General features: G+C 50.1%; 1 long non-coding RNA gene across 1 annotated transcript; it reads left to right on the forward strand.

Moving 5' to 3' along the window:
* Positions 1–2,651: 2,651 nt before the first annotated feature.
* LOC306662448 lies at positions 2,652–6,178 on the forward strand. The gene is made up of 5 exons (XR_013764113.1): positions 2,652–2,785; positions 3,340–3,533; positions 4,071–4,126; positions 4,454–4,571; positions 4,886–6,178. It is a non-coding gene; the product is annotated as an uncharacterized lncRNA (long non-coding RNA).
* The last annotated feature ends 11,525 nt before the right edge of the window (positions 6,179–17,703 follow it).

A 17,703-nucleotide genomic window follows, 5' to 3' on the forward strand; every position in this document is an offset into this window, starting at 1 on the left:
CTCTCTGGGGAACCCCGGCTTTATCCCATCCAAGGGGCAGTGGTGTCTTTTCAGCGGAGCGGTACAGCTGTCCAGCCATATGGGCCCCAAACAGCCCAGTCAATCCGATTTGGGGAGGTTTTACAATGTAATTTCTTAACGTGTTAGTATTTGGGGTGAGAATGATCAGGAGCATAGACAGCCCTTAAGCCCAAGGGTTTAGGTTTTAAAAAGCCATCACAAATGTCCCAGCATCCGATCAGAGTGGTGAAAAACAGATATGAAATCTGTGGTTGGGGGAGGGGCTAGGACCCCTGACCCCCTGGTTGGAGAAAGCCCCAGGGGTATGCTCTAACTATTAATTCAGCATCAGCTGCTCCCCCCCCCCCCCCAACCCCGTTTCTGTTTTAACCCAGGGCTCATCATTTAAGGCGTTCCCACTCAGGCCTGCAGAGCCTGTTACAAAACCATCCCTCCTCTCCCCTCCCCCCTGCCGCAAGATGAGAGAGCAAATATCCTGCATTGCAGCAACCGGCAGGAGGGACTGCATGGAAACCATCCTCAAGCTAAACAAAACCAGGCCTTTAAGAAAACCCAGCAAGGGCAGCAGCCCCATAGGTCCTGCTGTCCTTCAGCCCAGACCAACTGGAACTCAAGTCACTGCAGTCCCATCCCTCCTTGTGGCAGGGATTCAGAAGCTAGCTGCTGAAGGAATTCTTGGTAAATAGAAAACAAATAATCCTAAAACCCTTATCAAAATGGTGGAAGTGCTGAGCCAAGCTACCACCAGTAGAGTTCTTCCCTCGGAAAAGTATTTCGGTCGGAGAAGAACATTATAAGAATGTTAAGTCTTCCCCAGGAACATAGCCCAGACATGGATTTTTTCAACTAGCTACCATCTTAAATTAAAAATCTATTGCAAAGATGTTTCATATCCCTTCTCCTACTCCTCTCTCTCTCTCTCTCTCTCTCTCTCTCTCTCTCTCTCTCTCTCTCTCTCTCTCTCTCTCTCTCTCTCTCTCTCTCTCTCTCTCCCCAGCTTTCCACCTCTTGAAATTCACAAAAACTGTTTATTTTCTAAGCTTCTAGTGGTGCATTGTTGAAGCAAAAAGCCAGAGCTGAGAGATTTGGGCTTGCTATTCTTCTTCTGTTGGGACAAACACCCAATAATTGACAAGAGCCGAAATGGCCTTGAAAGGAGAAGGGCAGCACGGGGGGTCACCATTCGTTCATTGCAGAGGCACCTCTGCACGACCCCGGCAGGACCACGCGCGCTAGGCCTGTGTGATTTGAGGAGGGCTGCTTTTAGCTGACAGGGCTCCTTCTCCCGGTCTCTCGCTGTCCTGAATCCGGAGCTACCCAAGAAACACTTAAGATTATTTTTAAATCTTCAAAGAAGAGAAGCGGGAGTGGGGAGAGCAAGTAGTGAGCCTGAGTGGGCCTAAGTCGCCGGGTTGGGGTTGATCGCTGGCACCCCGACCTTTCGGAAAGATTGAAGAACTGTCATCGCAGGCGCAGAGGGTTTGTTTTCTGTTTTTGTGGGTTTTGGGGGGTCTGTTTCGAGGGGGGCTTTGGGTTTTACTCTTTGGGGCAGATTCATTCTGAGTCCTTAAGAGCAAGCTAACCGCACACTCTGGTTGGGGGGTGGGGGACCAGGACCCTCAGAACTACCACAACAAAAGGCGCTACCCAGAGTGTGTCTGCATGTCCGCGAAACCAGTGGCCCGACGTAGAGATGCACTTTTGTGCCTCTCTAATCTCGGACGTCCATCTGGCCCTAGCGGGCGCGGGCGGCAAAAGCGCGACAGGAGGGGCGGGGCGCGTGCACGAATCCAGAGGCGCGGGCACGCGCGCCCGCTCTCCTTCACGTTCACCTTGACTGCAGGGGGCGGAGGGATGGGACCGTGGTGCTCCCCCTCCCGCCCCACTCCGCTCCCCACCCCCAGCCGCTGTCCTGCCTAGACGCCGGCCGGGAGCCGGGCTGGGGGGAGGCTGCACCCGCGCACGGGTCGCCGCAGCGGCCCGGCAGCCGCGCGCTCTCGGCAGTGATGTCAACCGCATCCGCCGCAGCGCCCCCCCAACCGCCCGCACCCTCCTCGCCGGCACCGCGGCGGGCCGGAGCCCCAGCCTCGCGCCTCAGGCCGGGGCTAGGAGCAGAAGGTGTGCGGCTGCCCTGGGCCCCGCTTCCATCTGCCGAGGCGTGAGAGGTCGGGAGTGGACCAACCGTGGTGTCGCACAGCCGGGCCGCGGCGACCAGGGAGGGGGACGGGGACTGGGAGAGGGGAGGACGCGATGGAGGTAGGTGTGAGTTTGACGTCCCGGGCCGCCGAAGGACTCTGCCTCGGATGCGGCCGCCGGGGTGGCGTTAAGGGGGCGGAGGGCACGGACCACTGCAGATGCGGCGCGTGTGCGCGCGGAGAAAGCGCCCCCTTCTCCCGGGATCCAAACGGATAAACGGAAGTGTGGGCGAGTGTGGGGGTGCGAATCGCCACCTCCGGCCTTGGCTTTCCCGCTCTTCTGAGCGCTCCCACTTCTCACTTTCCCCAAATCCGCATTTTCCTTGGCACTGCTCTCCGGAGCACGGAGGAGAGGGAGGTGCCCGGGAGCAGTGAGAATGACGTGTGCTGGTGCAGAGGGGGTGGGGGGCTGCGGGCCGGGCTCTGTGGACCGGCTCCTAATCCTCTTGTTTTCGGAACTGTCAGCAGATGTGGCTTCTCTTAGCTGAATAATCCGTTAAAGGAATAATAATTTTTTAAAAAGGACATCGACCTCACCCAACGAAGACTGTGAACGAGATCAGGGCTTGGTAAGGATAAATTAAGAGACTCCAAATTCTCTCTGCCCCCCTCAGCCTTCCTCTTCACCCCTCCCCCTCCCTCCTCCTCTCCATCCACCCCTCCCCCTTTTCCCCATCCGCTGCAATCCGCACTCGACGCGAGTTCACGCGCAGGGCTGGATTTCCAGGCTACAGCGCAACTTTGCTGCGCGTTATTATTATTCATCTGAGGGTGCTGCCTCCACAACCTTTGCCTCCCGCGCTCCCATCCATCCCCCCGGCCGCCGCCGCCAGCAGTGCAGTCCCTCCTGCACGCATGCTCTGGTTCACCAAAGGGAGATTCTGATTTTTTTTTAATCACGCTCACGATCATTACCATGATGCCCCTTATCATGGTTATCATTTCCTTCTGCCAGGTGGAGCGACCACCAGCGCCTACTCGCCGCCCGCCCCTTTCCTAGGGAAGGAAGCAATTCGGACTCGACCCGGCGGCCGCTCCCTAAAAATGCTGGCTTACTTTGCTTTCTGCATCCCTCCCTCGTTTATCTGCATGTATATTATCTTGATCCCTTTTATTTGAGTAGATCTACTGCTTTTGGATGGACTGGCGGAAACGCTGCGGACTGCGACCAGGCTCTTAAAAAGGAGAACAAAAAGATGAAGACCTTGGGCGGACGCCGGGACAAAGCACCTTGCGCTTGGCGAGAAGGGACGCGCTCTGGAACACTAGTGATCTCCTCGGCCGAAGGGCGCCTGCTGGGCGTGCAGACCTCTGAGGGTAGTCGGATTGAATATTATTGATACTTTTGGGATGTTTTTTGAGTGTCAGTTTTAGGGAGGGGTTGGGTTCCCCATCCTCGGAGAGATAGCTGAATCGAAGGAGATCCAGGGGAATTTAACTTGACTTTTCTTGCTCCCTGCTTGCCCTTCTCAAAATGCGGGTGTTGGGAAGGGGAGTGGGGACCGGAAGACTAAGAAAAGGGAAGCAGCCGAATGCTGCCTGGAGGGGTAAGGGAATAGTGGGGCGAGGTGGAGGTGAATGGGCTGGGCCAGCTAGAGGACGGGTGGGGTCCGGGGGGGTTTCCCCCTCCAGTCCACAAAACGAATTTTGCTGGGAATTAGAGTACGGGCGTCTAGAAAGGAGCTTTGAGAAATTGACATGTCCATGTACATGCATAAGGTGGCGACTGGATTTGTGTGTAAACAGAGTGGAGGGGTGGGGAGGGCAAGGAGGGAGAGGGCTTAAAATGATGTCTTATTGTCCCTTTGGCTTTAGAGACTCTCATCCTCTGTTTCTCCCTTTTTTTGACCCAAGGATTCAGCCACATTATATACGAGTGACCTTTCAAATCAACGCCCACCCTTTACCCGGTAAAGCCCATTGACAGAGATGGGGTGGGAAGAGTGTAGGGGTGTTCTCGTTCTCCGTCTCCCTTCCCCCTCCTCCTCTCCCTCCTCCCTCGTCTCCCCCTCTCTGCCCCCCCAACTCGCTCGCTCTCTTCCTCCCTCCCACCTCCCTCGCTCCCTCCCTCCCTGCTGCATTTTGCATGAGCTATCTAGGTCATTAGCATTTTAGCGTATGCAAGACTTGACAAAGCTGATGAGGGGCCAGATGGGCCTCGCTCTTATGGTTTTTTTTTTTTTTTTTTTTTTCCCCCCCCTCTTTTCCTTTTTCCCCTCCACCACTTGGGACCTGAGCGAGAGGACTACAGCAGGCGAGTTCCGGAAGGCTGATTCCCCAGATCCCGACCCCGGACCGCGGCAGCTCGCCCTTCAGGCACGCCGGGCCACACTGTGCCTGGACTCCGCGATCAAGGTAAAGGCGGTGGCCCCGCGCCCTGCCTGGCAACCGCTGCTGGGCCCCTATTACTCTCTTCTTTCCTTGCCCTCATCTTCCGCCTTCTGGCCCCCCTTAGTTTTCTGGGCAAAGCTGAGGACGGAGTGGGTGGGTAGGGTTCGCGACTCTGGGGCGAGGTGGGGTTGATGTTGTGTTTCCATTGTCTGGAGCTGCGGGGAAAGCGAGGCGCACCAAGAAGGGCGAGGGGAGTCGGGGTAATTAACACGGGGGAGGCACCCCTCCGTCTCCCACTTCCACCCACACCCCCAACCCCCACCCCCTCCGCTTTGCAGGAAAAAAGCCTGGAAACGAAAGGATGCGGAGAACAAAGAGCCTTTGGAAGACGTCGCCGTTATCTCATTGTCTGTGTGATTGGGGGAGCTGCGGTAGGGAGGATGCTGTGGTCCTTTCCTCCCGGCGCTCCCCGCCCCCACCCCTCTCCCTGCTGTCAGTGCGCACTCGCGCCGCTTTTTATTTCTCTTTCCTCGCTTTCTCATTCCATCTTCACCCTAGCCCCTTCCTTCCTTTCACCTTTCCTTCCTTCCTCAGGAGAAAGGCCTCTCTCTCCGTGTTCACAGCGGACCTTGATTTAAATGTCCATACAATTAAGGCACGCGGTGAATGCCAAGAATGGGGCTGGCTGAGCACCATGGGTCCGCGAGGGCCGCCGAGAAAGAAGCCACCGAGCCGAGGAGTCCTCGGCAGACCTCAGCGCTGCGGCTGCGGCTGCGGCTGCGGCTGCGGCTGCGGGCGCGGCAGACAGGAGGGGTCGCTGGGTCCTGCGGCAGGCTGTCCCGCATCGGAGCCTTAGGGTGGGGAGGTGTGTGGCTTGTGACAGGGGCTTAGGGATGCAAACAGACTGAGGGAGGGAAACCGAAGTGATTCTGTGACCGAAACAGATTTGTGCAAGCGCAGATATGGCGGGGGGTGGGGGTGGGGGGGCTCGCCTTAAGCGCGTGGCCGAGTCCCTCTGTGCATATTTTTATCCGGGCTCGGATGCATTGTACGTGCGTGGATCGACATCTTCCCCCGTGGCTGTGGTTTTGTTCTGGGCTTAGCTTTTGGTTTGCCCTTTAAAAAAAATATCTGGCATCCAGGAGACCGGCAGACTGCCTCAGGGCCTGGACTGCGGATACATTGTTCCGCCTGAGGATTTGGGTGGGGGGAGGATGACCATTTGGAAGGAGGGAGAAACTGTTACCCCTTGCTGTAGAGCTATGAGCACCGGACAAGCCTAAGGAAGTCATTGGGCTATGCAGACAAGAAGGAATAAGCTCTTGGCCAGTTCCGAGTTCCATAAGGGTTGAGAGCCGGGCCTGGGCTCCAAGGAGCACCGCATGCCCTCCCTGTGCTGGCATTGCAGTTTCAGGAAGCGATCCAGGGACTGCAGAGGAAAGGACAGCCACACCTACAGAAGGGAGGCATTCCTTTTAAAACCTGAACAGAAAAAAAAAAAAAAAAAAAACACAGCATGTGTGCAGGTGGGGGTCTGAGGAGCGTTTTGAAGGCAGCTATCCAGGAATGAAAAAGGGTTACGCCTCCCACGTCCTGAAGAACCTGCTGTCTGAATCGGGCCTTGGTCCCCATCACAGACCCTGAGCCTCAGCCGGTCCTAGAGACCCCTGTCATAGTCCCATCCCATCTCCAGCTCGGCATTAACAGCCAAGCTGCAGTGGATGGTGGCAGAACCTAAACTCATTAATTTACAGGTGGAGAAAATGGAGGAGGGGCAGTTGAGGGAAAAGCAGGGAAAGGAACTGCATCTTCCTACCCAGAAAGCCTGCTGCGTCCCCTCACCCCCGCTCCACCCCTGCACCAGAGGCCTGCCTTTACAAGGCCAAGCCCATAAGGGATGCTTAGGAGTTTAATTTGATTCCTGGTACAGTAATCAAGGCCTAAAGTGTGTCAGTTCTAGCTAACTGGGGACTTCTCTCCAAAGCCTCAGTCAAGCCCAGATACCATGCGTGGGCACCCCTCCCTGACTCGTTTTTTCACAAGTAGTTGAGTACCTACTGTGTGCCAGTCACCGCAGGTATTCATCTTAGGTTCTTCATTTGCCCTCCTAAGGGAGTGTTCGGAGTCAGACAGGCCAAGACCAAGTGTGCTGCACCCCACCTAGGTATTAACGGAACCACCTGACTCTACAGGAATGGGCCGCAAGCTCCTCCACCCTGCAGAGAGCAAACTGCAGTGCCCATCCTGCAGACTGCAGTTTCTGTGCTGCCCCAGGAGGCACGCTTGGCTACAGGACAGAAAAGGAGAGTTGCACTGGAAGGGTTGTCAGAGGAGGTGCAGTAGCCACTGCCTTCAAAATATCTTCCTGGGAGCTAGTGCCCTCCTGGTCCTGGTGTGCCCACCACCCTTTCTGAATAGGCCGGCAAAGAGAAGGGCCAGTGTGGCATGCCTCCTTGGAAGGAACATCCTCTCGTCCTCCCCAGGCGGTTTCTGCTGTTTTCCTAGGCGTGGTCTAAGCCTCTGATAACCAAACCCCTTGCCCCACAAATGTGCACATTAGTGAGCCTCTGCTCCTAACTACTTCCCCGCAATTCCTTCAGACATTGCTGTACTCTTCTCTAATGTGCCCTCCGGTATAATCTCCCAATGCCTCCCCAAATAATGCTCCTTTAAGTAGGAAACCTAACATGCTTCACCCAGAGAGCTTCTACCGCAAGGCCTGCAGGGTTTCTGCTGCAGAGAATCTGTGATGGGAGGGTTTTTAATTACGTAAACGCTTGTTCCAGAAAGCTTTCATGTGTGGGAGTGTTCTGGGTTGGCTGGGCCTGTGCACAGCGATGTATTTGCCTGTGTCCACCAGGTCTCATTACAGAATGGGTTTTTATGTGGGGCTTTAATGGCCTTCTGTGCCCCATGTGTAATTTTAAGTTCACTTTTGTGTTCACCAAATGAAGTATCAGAGTGAGAGTCAGCCTGAGCTGCTTCCCTCTTCCTAAATCTAGAACCCATTTATGCCCAGCATTACTTATGCAAGGAACCTAAAGATTTCTGCTCTTTGAAGATAATTTAATTCTCAGCATCTCCCCTATGTGAGCCCTTCTAATTGCATCTTATGGTTAAAATGAAGGAGGAAACATGGTTTAAAAATGTTTGCTGAATGAATACACTGAGAAGGCCCCTGGGTTCATGTAGGCCACCACCATCATAATCAGGCACAAGCTCCTGCAATTCTTAAGGGAACTATACCTGCCCAACACTTTGGATGGATTTAGGAATGTAACAGGAAAATTGTCTAATATTCTTTCCCCTGCCAGAGACAGCCCAGATCTGTTTCAATGGGGGGAAAAATCGGCCGCTTAACAGAAGTAAAGGTAAACACTAAGTTGCTTCTGTAACCAAGGAGGGTGGGGGCTTTTGTGAATGCACTAGAAGCTTTAGCCAGAGAAATTAAAACTGGGGGAGGGAGAGGTCCTCATCAGACTTTTGTCAGTACACGTCCATATATTCATTTTCACACAGTCATACCCATTGCTGGTATTTATAGTAAGGCACTTGACCACACAGAAGTCTACCCATCTATACAGTCTCCAGAGGGACATTTTCTTTCCCACTATTGAACTTACATAATATCTGTCCTCCATTCCAACCTTAGATGCAGTCCTCTGGGGGCAGCTGCAAAGCTTCTCCCTGGGACAGATGGAGCACCGCCCCCCTTCCTCTTCTACTCTGTGGGTGGTTTAGAACCCCATGAGTCAACATGGGCTGACTGAGGAGTGCTGGTGTGTGTGTGAGGTGTGGCCGCTGATTCACACAGACAAGTATGTCAATAACGTTACCTAATAAAGATTTTTTTTTTTCCTTCTAAGTCCCATCTACAATTCTTTCATTGGATGTTTTTGCCAAGTCTTAATTTGTTAAAATATATATATGTGTGTGTGTATGTGTATATATATATATATATACATATATATATATATATATATTTCATTGCATCTCAAATGTAGACATAGAACAAGGAGTTTAAATGGAATTTATTGGAGGCAATGTTGTTTTGTACTGCATAGGGATCTGCAAGAGGCCTGGAGACATTTTGAAGCACCACATTTAGATGGGGGTGTGGGAAATAGGCCTAATTGAGAAAAAGGACTGTTTGGCCCAGAAAGGAAGTGTCAGAAATTCTCAGTAGGTTCACCTTTTGGTTTTCTTATCCTTTGGTCATAAAATGGAAATGTCAAGGAATAAGGGCCTGCGTCATGGCTGCAGAAGCCCAAAACAACCTTCAGGATCACAAGGGACTTTACTCTCACACTCAATGGGAGTGTGTGGTCATTTTAAATTCAGACTATTTGTTGCTTAAACAGACACAGTACAAAAATCTTGAGGCCTGGAACCTAAGAGGCAATACAACTTCATTTTGCTTCTTGGTGTGGTTTTCAAGGCGCTCTGAGCCCAAGTGCGCGGGTTCCTCAGCCTGCTGAGGCTCAGTGCTGCCTTCGACCCTGCACCCTGGCCATCCAGACCACTGCTTTTCTGCCTTCCGTTGCCCAAGACACTTTCCCTCTCCTTTTTTATTTTTTTGGGGGTTTTTTGTTGTTGTTTTGTTTTGTTTTTTGTTTGTTTTTTGTTTTTTCCCCTAATGAACTTGAGCCACAGACATGTAACAAGGCAGAGATGAGCAGGCAGTGGCTTCTTTTTTCTTGTTTTGGCTCCTGCTCCTGTTTTCTGTTTTGATTTTTTTTTTTTTTTTTTTTTTTTTCCTTTTCCTTTCCTAAATCAGCAGGATGTGGGACTCCTGAGATTTGGGTTATCTGCATTACCTAAGGTTTTGAACTGTCCCCAGGTGCATGTAGATCCGGGTTTATTTCAGTCCCGTTCCAGAATATGCCCCAAGCCAAAGTCCTAAGAGTCGAGGGACACAGAGAAGTCAGGGTGTCCTCTGCACCGGACCACCAGCCGCGGGCATTCCTGGAGCTCCCGCGCTCTCTCCTTTTCGCTCACCTCTGTTCCCCCAACTTCACCCTGGAGCCAGTCACCACTGGATCTTCAACTTAAAGGTAATTACAAGCCTGGGGCAGGCACGGGTGCTGACTGTGGCGGTGGAGGCGGTGGGGCACGGGGGTCAGATTGGAAAAATACGCCATGCCAAACCACAGGCCTCTGAAAAATGAAAGGACCCCTTCGCCACCTCCAGCAGTTTCCAAGCCGCCACACCCATCACACCGCGCAGCTGGAGGGCCTTTTGCTCTTTACGCCCTCTCCCCTCGACCTCCTTCCGTCCTCGGCGGCCCGGTTAGGCACCCCGAAAACCCCCAGAAAGGCTCAGAACGTGCTAGAAAGAAGGGCTGTCAGCGCGGCCTTGCAGGGGTGTGGCGCTAGGCGGGGGCGGGGTGGTTGGGGAAGGACCCTACATGGTAATGTCACTTCGTGGGCACTGCCTTGACCCCCCACTAGCAGAGCCAGGAGAAAAAGTGCTTGGGGCGGGGCTCGTGTCCCCAGTGCCTCTCCACGAAATCCCCAGACTCCTCTGCAGGCCAGAGCTTGGGCATCTTCCCCCAGGACCCAGCGACAGGTCTTCGCGTCCCCAAACACCCTCCTTCACCACCCCCACAACACTCTCCAAAGAAGCTAAAAACAACCAAATCCTCGACCCAGGAGGAAAATGACACACTCCTCCCTCAGCCTTAGTCAGCGATATAGTCCCAGATCCTGTGCTAAAAGGGACAGAGCCACTTGGAAGTCCCTTTGAAGGACAGAAGCTGAAAGCTGACATCCTAAAACTCTTTGCAAATGCCACTGTTTTCAGGACAGGGCAGGTCTCTATTTTAAAAAGAACCAAATTCCCCACTGGTTGGGCCCACTGCAGAGTTAGTGCTACAGTCTTCTCTGGGTTAACCCACCAGGACCCTGAAATAACCTTCAGAACCCTGGTCTCAAGGTCATGCATGAGCCACTTGACCTCTAGAGGTCACAGGTCAGGACCAGAAGACATCTGACCAGAAAGCTGACACACAGGAAAGTGCACCAGGACTTCACAGAGGGACTTCCCTTCAGCCCCCTCCCGCAATGATTTCATTCAGATTGCTTTGATTTAAGGCCCAATGGGGTTTCCTGCAGTTCTTTCCAGTGCTTCTGCAGAACAGAACTGCTGTGACCATCCAATTTCGGCATTATCACTGGTTAACCAATTATGTGTCCCATGGCCCAGACCTTGCTGCTCCGGCTGGAGTCCCCTGCACCCTCTCTGGCTCCTGCCTCCACCCTGGCCTGCACACCGCACCAGTCAGAGGGCACTCATCATTCTGCCTATCCCAGCACTGGTTGCAGAGGTTTCTTTAGGACTGTTCCCCCTCCCGAGGGAAATTTCTCCCCTGCAGTTAAGTAAATAATTTCCATTCTTTAAAAAAAAAAATAAAGTTAAAGTTTTCCCACCCTCCATTCGGTACTTCTGGGCTTCCTTTCTCCAGAGCCATTTCGGAGTAGTGTTTTTTCATCAAAAGAAGACAAGATGCCTCTGCCTGATCGGTGAGGGGTGGTCCCTGCCTCCCCACTCTCCTGATCTCCCAGGATGCCAGCCGCAACAGTCTCAAAGCCACCACATATATACAATGACAGGATTAGACAGAATACCAGGAAAGCATCCTTTCACATTTCAAGGAGGGAAGCTTGGGGAAGCTCTTTGGGAAGGGCATGGGTTCAGAGATGAGGAGGGTAGCTGCCTCCTTCCTGCAGAGGTCCTGGAAACCACATCTGCCTTTTATCACTGGATCCTGCTCTAGGGAACGGATGTGACCCAAGGCATGAGCCTTAGAAAACAAAAAGTGCCCTTGCCTCTTGTACTTGTGCCTTGGGCTCAGGGGCACACAGAAGGAAAGGAGCAGGACTTCCCACTGCTGCACTCTGGGAAAACAGAAGTAGCAATCACAGCAAGAGCAGAAGATCCTTCTTTGTCAGCTTCCCCTCTGATGCCATTGATGCCATCCTGTGCCCTTGCATGTCTCCCTAGCAGTTTTGTAGCAGCCTGCAGAGTGTCAGCATCAGAACCAAATGGAGAGAGAACACAATGTCAGAGCAGCTGGCTCCGCCACAGTCTCCCTCCCCTGGCCACCTGGAGGCCCAGCCCCTGGTGATACAGGAGACTGGAGGCTTCCCAGCCGGCCTGGGAATCCTGTGGTCAGATTTTTCGTAGGGGGAAGTGGGTGGTGAGTGTTGTGGGGGGTTGGTACATTGTTAAGAAGGTGCCTTACACATAAGGCTTGATAAATACCACCCAAATTGGATGAAATTAAATTAGCAGCAGCTGTCCTTCTGCTTTTCCTGCAGAAAAGCTACAATTATGCATGAAGGCCTCCTGGGCAAAGGCTAGACAGTGACCTCCTAGGGCAGGAAGGAGCTGTTCCTTCCTGCATCATTTCTGCCCCCTGCCCCTTAACTTATCCAGATCACTCAGTTTGTGCATGGTGAAGAGATTGCATGCCATGCTCAGTCCCCGGTGGAACTGATTTTTCTTTTTACCTTTTTACCATTTTTTTTTTTTTTTTTGGTACAGGAAATTAAACCCAGGACTGCACACAAGTTGGGCAAATACTCTGCAACTGAGCTACATCTCCAGTCCTTTTTTGTATTTTATTTAGAGACAGGGTCTCACTGAGTTGCTTACCGCCCCGCTTTTGCTGAGGTTGGCTCAGCCCATTTTTTATTATTTTAATTTGATACAGGGTTTTCCTAAGTTGTCCAGGCTGAACTCAAACTTGGCATCCTCCTGCCTCAGCCTCTCTGGTAGCTGGAATTACAGGTGTAAGTCACTGCCACTATGCCAGGCCCCACATGGAATTTCTTTCTGGTTTTGTTGTTGGTGATAGTAGTTTGCCTTTTGTATTTGTGGTACCGGAGATTTAACCCAGGGGCACTCTACCACTGAGCTACATCCCAACCTATTTTTATTTTTGAGATAGGGTCTTGCTAAATTACCCAGGCTGGTCTCAAACTTGGGATCCTCTTAACTCATCCTCCACATTGCTGGGGTTACAGGCGCGAGCCACCACACTAGATCAGAGAATTTCTAAGAGGAGAAATCTCAGCTTTAGAATCCTTCCATTTTCCTTGTAGAATAGTGTCCTTTCTACTCAAATCTCTCTCATTGCCACCCTGATCACACACAAAGCCTTCCCCATGGAAATGTGCCCTCTAAAAATAAATAATAATAATAAATTCCTATCTCTTTCTACTCTCCTCCCCCAAACCCCTTGAAAGCATCTGTGTTCTCCGAGTTCAAGAGGTAGGAGAAAGAAGGACAGGAGCCTCAACCATTTCACAGTAGGGTGCGAACAGCCCCAAGTCCCTTCGCTTTGCCAGAGATATTTTACAGTTTAGAAGAGGCACTTATACACCAAGTGAAACTCATGGCAGGAGTTTCCTGTAACAGTGCCCGGCGGTGGGAAGCAGAGCCGTACCAGGGTCTTGGCTTTCTGTGTAAAGACAGCACTGTGACCCTTTGGTTCCACACTCCCTGGTGCCTGTCCCTCCAAATTCACACGTTTGATGAAATGGATGAGAAAGCACATTGTAAGAATGGACTAGCTCAGTTGGTAGAGTGCTTGCCTTGCAAGCACAAGGCCCTGGGTTCGATCCCCAGCATCACAAAAAAAAAAAAAAAAAAAAAGAATGGACCTTGGCAGGTTGGAAGCTAGCCCTTTTGTGTCATTTTGCATAATTGTGAATTCTGATTTCATTATTTTTGTGATTCATATTCAATTAATTATTTGATTGAATACGGGACCCCATGACTCAGGGAGTCCAAGAAAATTGTGCCGAATTTGACATTGGCACTGTGGTGCTGGGTTTGTCCTCTCCCCTCTCCTTGTCCAGCCCTTCCCTTGTGGAACCCAGGCTCCTTTGTGTCTTTGGCACCCTGACTCCCCTAGCAATCAGTCCTGTCTGTGTCCTGCCCTCACTGAGCATCAGAATTTCAACCCAGAAACATGTTATTTAGGGCAGAAAGCAGACTGCACTGGGATTTTTTAGTGAGCACCCAGCACATAGAGCAGCTGCCCTCCCAGCTCCCCATCAGCCTCTTAGAAAACTTTGCCCTGGAAAATAGCAAACATCTCTCCCCACTTCCCACCTTCCCCCTCTACCTAGCATCTTGCTGCTTCTGTGTGGACTATTAATCAACAGCAGAGCCTGAGAGGCGGTAGCATGGTCTTGCTGCCAGCCCATTCTGAACCCCCATTGTGTCCAACCTGTCGGTCCAATTCCTGAATCACTCATCACACTAGTGACTCAGATTCATCCAAGGCAGCATTTGGGGGCAGGCAGGAAAATTATTTAATGTGATCCCAGGGCCTCTGAGAAGCCTATATGGACTTGGTTTCCCACTTTTGGAGCATCCCAGGATATTAAGAGACATGCCAAAGCAGAGCTAGGAAAGTTGTGGTGCATTCTGTAATAGCCTCTTTCAGTTCTGTGAAGGTGCCTTCGTGACATATATAACACCTTCCAAAAATATTGCTAAAAAGTGTGCATTGTGATTCGGGCACCCTTAGTGATCCCAACAAAGGGCGTGTGCTCGGGCATCAGCCGCCAGCCACAAAGGTATGTGGCGTGCTATGACTGTGAGCCTGGAATCAGACTGTCTCTGCCTGATCCTCTTCTATAAAAAGGAGGTAAAAATAGCAGGATGTACTTCATAGAGTTGTCAGGAGTAAATGAGATAATAATGATAAAATATTTAGCACAGTACACAGTAGTGTTCAGTAGAAATATAGTACAAGCAATACATGGAATTTTAAACTTTCTAGTACCACATTTTTAAAAGTAAAAAGAAACATGTGACATTAATTGTAAGCATATATTTTATTTAACCCAATACATATAACCAAAGATATTGCCATTTCAACATGTAACCAATATAAAAATTATTAATGGTAGGTTTACTATTCTTTTATTCATAGTGAATCTTCCAAATCTGATGTGTGGTTTACATGTATAGTGCATCCCAATTCAGATTCTAAATGTTCATCAGAAATATTTGCCTCATACTTAGAGGTCATAAGATTTATAGTTGAAGAAGTAAATTCACATACCAAGTTAGTTCTAAGCCGTGTGTGTGTGTGTGTGTGTGTGTGTGTGTGTGTGTGTGTGTGTGCATGCTAGGGATTAAACCCAGAGTATTCTAACACTGGGTTACATCCCAGCCCTTTCTTCTTTTCTTCTTCTTCTTCTTTTTTTTTTTTTTTTTTTTTTTTTTTTTTTCCTTGAGACAGGGTCTCACTAAGTTGCTTAAGGCCTCACTAAGGTACTGAGGCTGGCTTTGAACTTGTGATCTTCCTGTCTCAGCCTCATGAGTTGCTAGGATTACAAGTGTGCACCACTACACTCAGCTCCAAGCATTCTTAAAAAGCACCTAATAACTGAATATAGTATCTGTTTTTAAGTTTAAATTAAACTAAAGTGTCAGTCATTCTGTTGCATTAGTCATATTCCAAGTGCTCAGTGGCCACAGACAGCTATTATCGATCATTTGACATGTTCTAACAACACCTGGTGTATAACAAGTGCTCAGAAAAAATGCTCTTTAGCTGTGACCCTAAAGGCCCCAGCCCTCCCAGACACAGAAAAGCAGGTGCTTCCCTTCCTTCAGACTCCACCACTGAATCCAGGCTGTGGTCTGCCTTACATGAAGCCTTCCAGATGACAGGCCTGGGCCAGCCTCTCCAGGGCATCTTTGGGATGTCTTAATCCATCCAGGTTGTTAGAACAAAATATCGTAGGCTGGGCAGCCTATAACCAATTCCTTCATCTATTTTGTCATTTCTGCTTGGAATTAATTTCTTGTAGTCCTAGAGACTGGAAGATCTAGGATCACCATGTTCTCACGCAGTAGAGGGGAAAATGAGCTCCCTTGGGCCTGGTTTCACAAGGGCACAAATCTCATTTGTGAGGGCCCCACCCTCACGCTACACTCATCTTTCAAGAGGCCCCACCTCTAAACACTATCACCTTGAGAGTCAGAATTTCAACATCTGGATTTTTTAAAAAAATGTTTTGTAATGTATTTTGTTCATTTATTTTTTTTTTTTTAATGCAGTGCTAAGGATTGAACCACAGGCTAGGCAAGCGCTGTGCCGCTGAGCTACAGCCCCAGCCCTCAACATACAGATCTTGAGGGACATTCACATTCAGATCATAGCAGGAGGATATTTTACCATCATGGATGAGGCCATTTTCCAGGATCATCTTCCTGAGTTCCCTGCTGGGATTCTAGGAAGGTTTTGGAGTCTCCAGGATTAGCTGGTGTGTGCTTAAGGGTTGGGATGAGGAGGTTTTGCAGAGGGTTACTTCTGGAAACAATGACTTGGTATATCTGCAAGCAGAAATGACAAGACCAACTTGGCCACTCGAGCCTTGAACCTTTTCTCCTTTTCAGACCAAACTGTATGTGGAAGAAAATAGATGAGCATGGGATACGTTCCTGTGTTTTACTTTGTGCTAACCTATCAAACTATAAGAACAAATCTTCTCAGCCTCCCCCATATTCACTTTTTTCAACTCTTTTTATTGAAATTTTGCTGTGGCTCCAAACCTGAAATCAGCTAGAAGAAATTTGTGGATAAATAAGATTCACTCTCACCCTACCCTCGGCGAGTGCACAGTCCAGCTGAGAAGCAGCGGTATACAAGAGACTGTCAAGTGCTGTGAGAGTTCAAGGGACACCTTGTCCGATGAGAGGGTCAGGGAGACCTCAAGAAGCAGGTGGGGTTCAGGGATGGAGGAGCATCCGAAGTAGTCGGATTCTCATGAGTCCCATCTCAGGGAAGAAGGTTTGTAGAAGAACCAAGCATAAGAACGGTGAGAATATCTCAGAAAGAAAGTTTGTGTCCAGATTGCAGGTGGGAATCTCTGGATCAGATAACGATTCTATTTTTAATTTTTTGAGGAACTGCCATGCTGTTTTCCACAGTGGCTGCAACATTTCTCCACATCCTTGCCAAAGTGTGTGCGCACGCGCGTGTGTGTCTATAGTCATCATCCTAAAAGGGTATGGGGTGTCTGGTTGTGGTTTTGATTTTCATTTCCCTAAAGCTCAGTGATTTCGAGCATTATCGTATGTGCTCATTGGCCATTTATATATCTTCTTGGGAGAAATGTCTGTTCAAGTCCTTTGCCCAGTTTTTAGTTGGGTTATTTTCTGCTTTCACTGTTGTCACACCATACTTTGGCAAACTCCCAGGTAGCTTTCACAAATGGATTGGAGTCTGCAGCCCTTTACCCACTGAGGAAAGTCCTTTATTAGGTGATGCTATCACCTGCATGGCCAATGATGCCTTCTTCTCACGTGGTTTACTTGCTTAAATTCTCCAGCCTTCTCTTCCTCCTTGGTTGGGTCTCAACGCCTTCCTACCATTGCCTGCCTCCAGTTCCGGAGAGCTATGCTTAACCTCCAGAAGGTATTCAGCTGCACACACCTGTCATCCCAGCAACTCAGGAGATTGAAGCAGGAGGCCAGCCTGGGCATCTTAGTGAGACCCTGTCTTGAAAATTTAAAAGGCTAGGGATGTAGTTCAACTGTAGAGTGCTTGCCTAGCATGTGCAAAACCCTAGGTTCAATCCCCAGTTTGCAAAACAAACTGTATTCTTGCCTCCCTGACTCTGGTGTCCCCCAAATTATTTAGAACTCTTGTGAATTCAAGGGAGAGAAGCCCAACTTGAACAAGCTTAAACACTAGGAGACTTGTTGTCTCATGGAACCCCATGCAAGGATCTTGTTGTGCCTCAGGGACAGCTGGAGATAGACCCTCCAACATCTTTCTCTGAGTTCCTTATCTCAGCTCCTTTCGAAATACGTGTAATTATTCTCTCTATCCTGTGAACTGGCCTCTGCTTCCCAGAGCCACATGGCAAGAAACATAACTTTACAGATTTCCCAGGCTGTACATTTTATGCCCAGCTTGAGTTGAGTGCTCCTCAACTAAACCAAATAATGGAAAACCACAGCCCTGCAAGTCAGAGTTAGATGTGTGTATGGTGGACCCATGGCAATCACAGATGGGCGGGGAGCGTGGCACCTGGAAAAAAGTGCCAGCCAGGTACTACCATAGGCATCCCTCTGTCACCAGTGCCCTAGGGAAGGTGTCTCTGCCTTACACAGTCTATGTGA

The sequence above is a fragment of the Sciurus vulgaris genome (assembly GCF_902686455.1).
Source record: "Sciurus vulgaris genome assembly, chromosome: 5".
Taxonomy (NCBI): domain Eukaryota; kingdom Metazoa; phylum Chordata; class Mammalia; order Rodentia; family Sciuridae; genus Sciurus; species Sciurus vulgaris.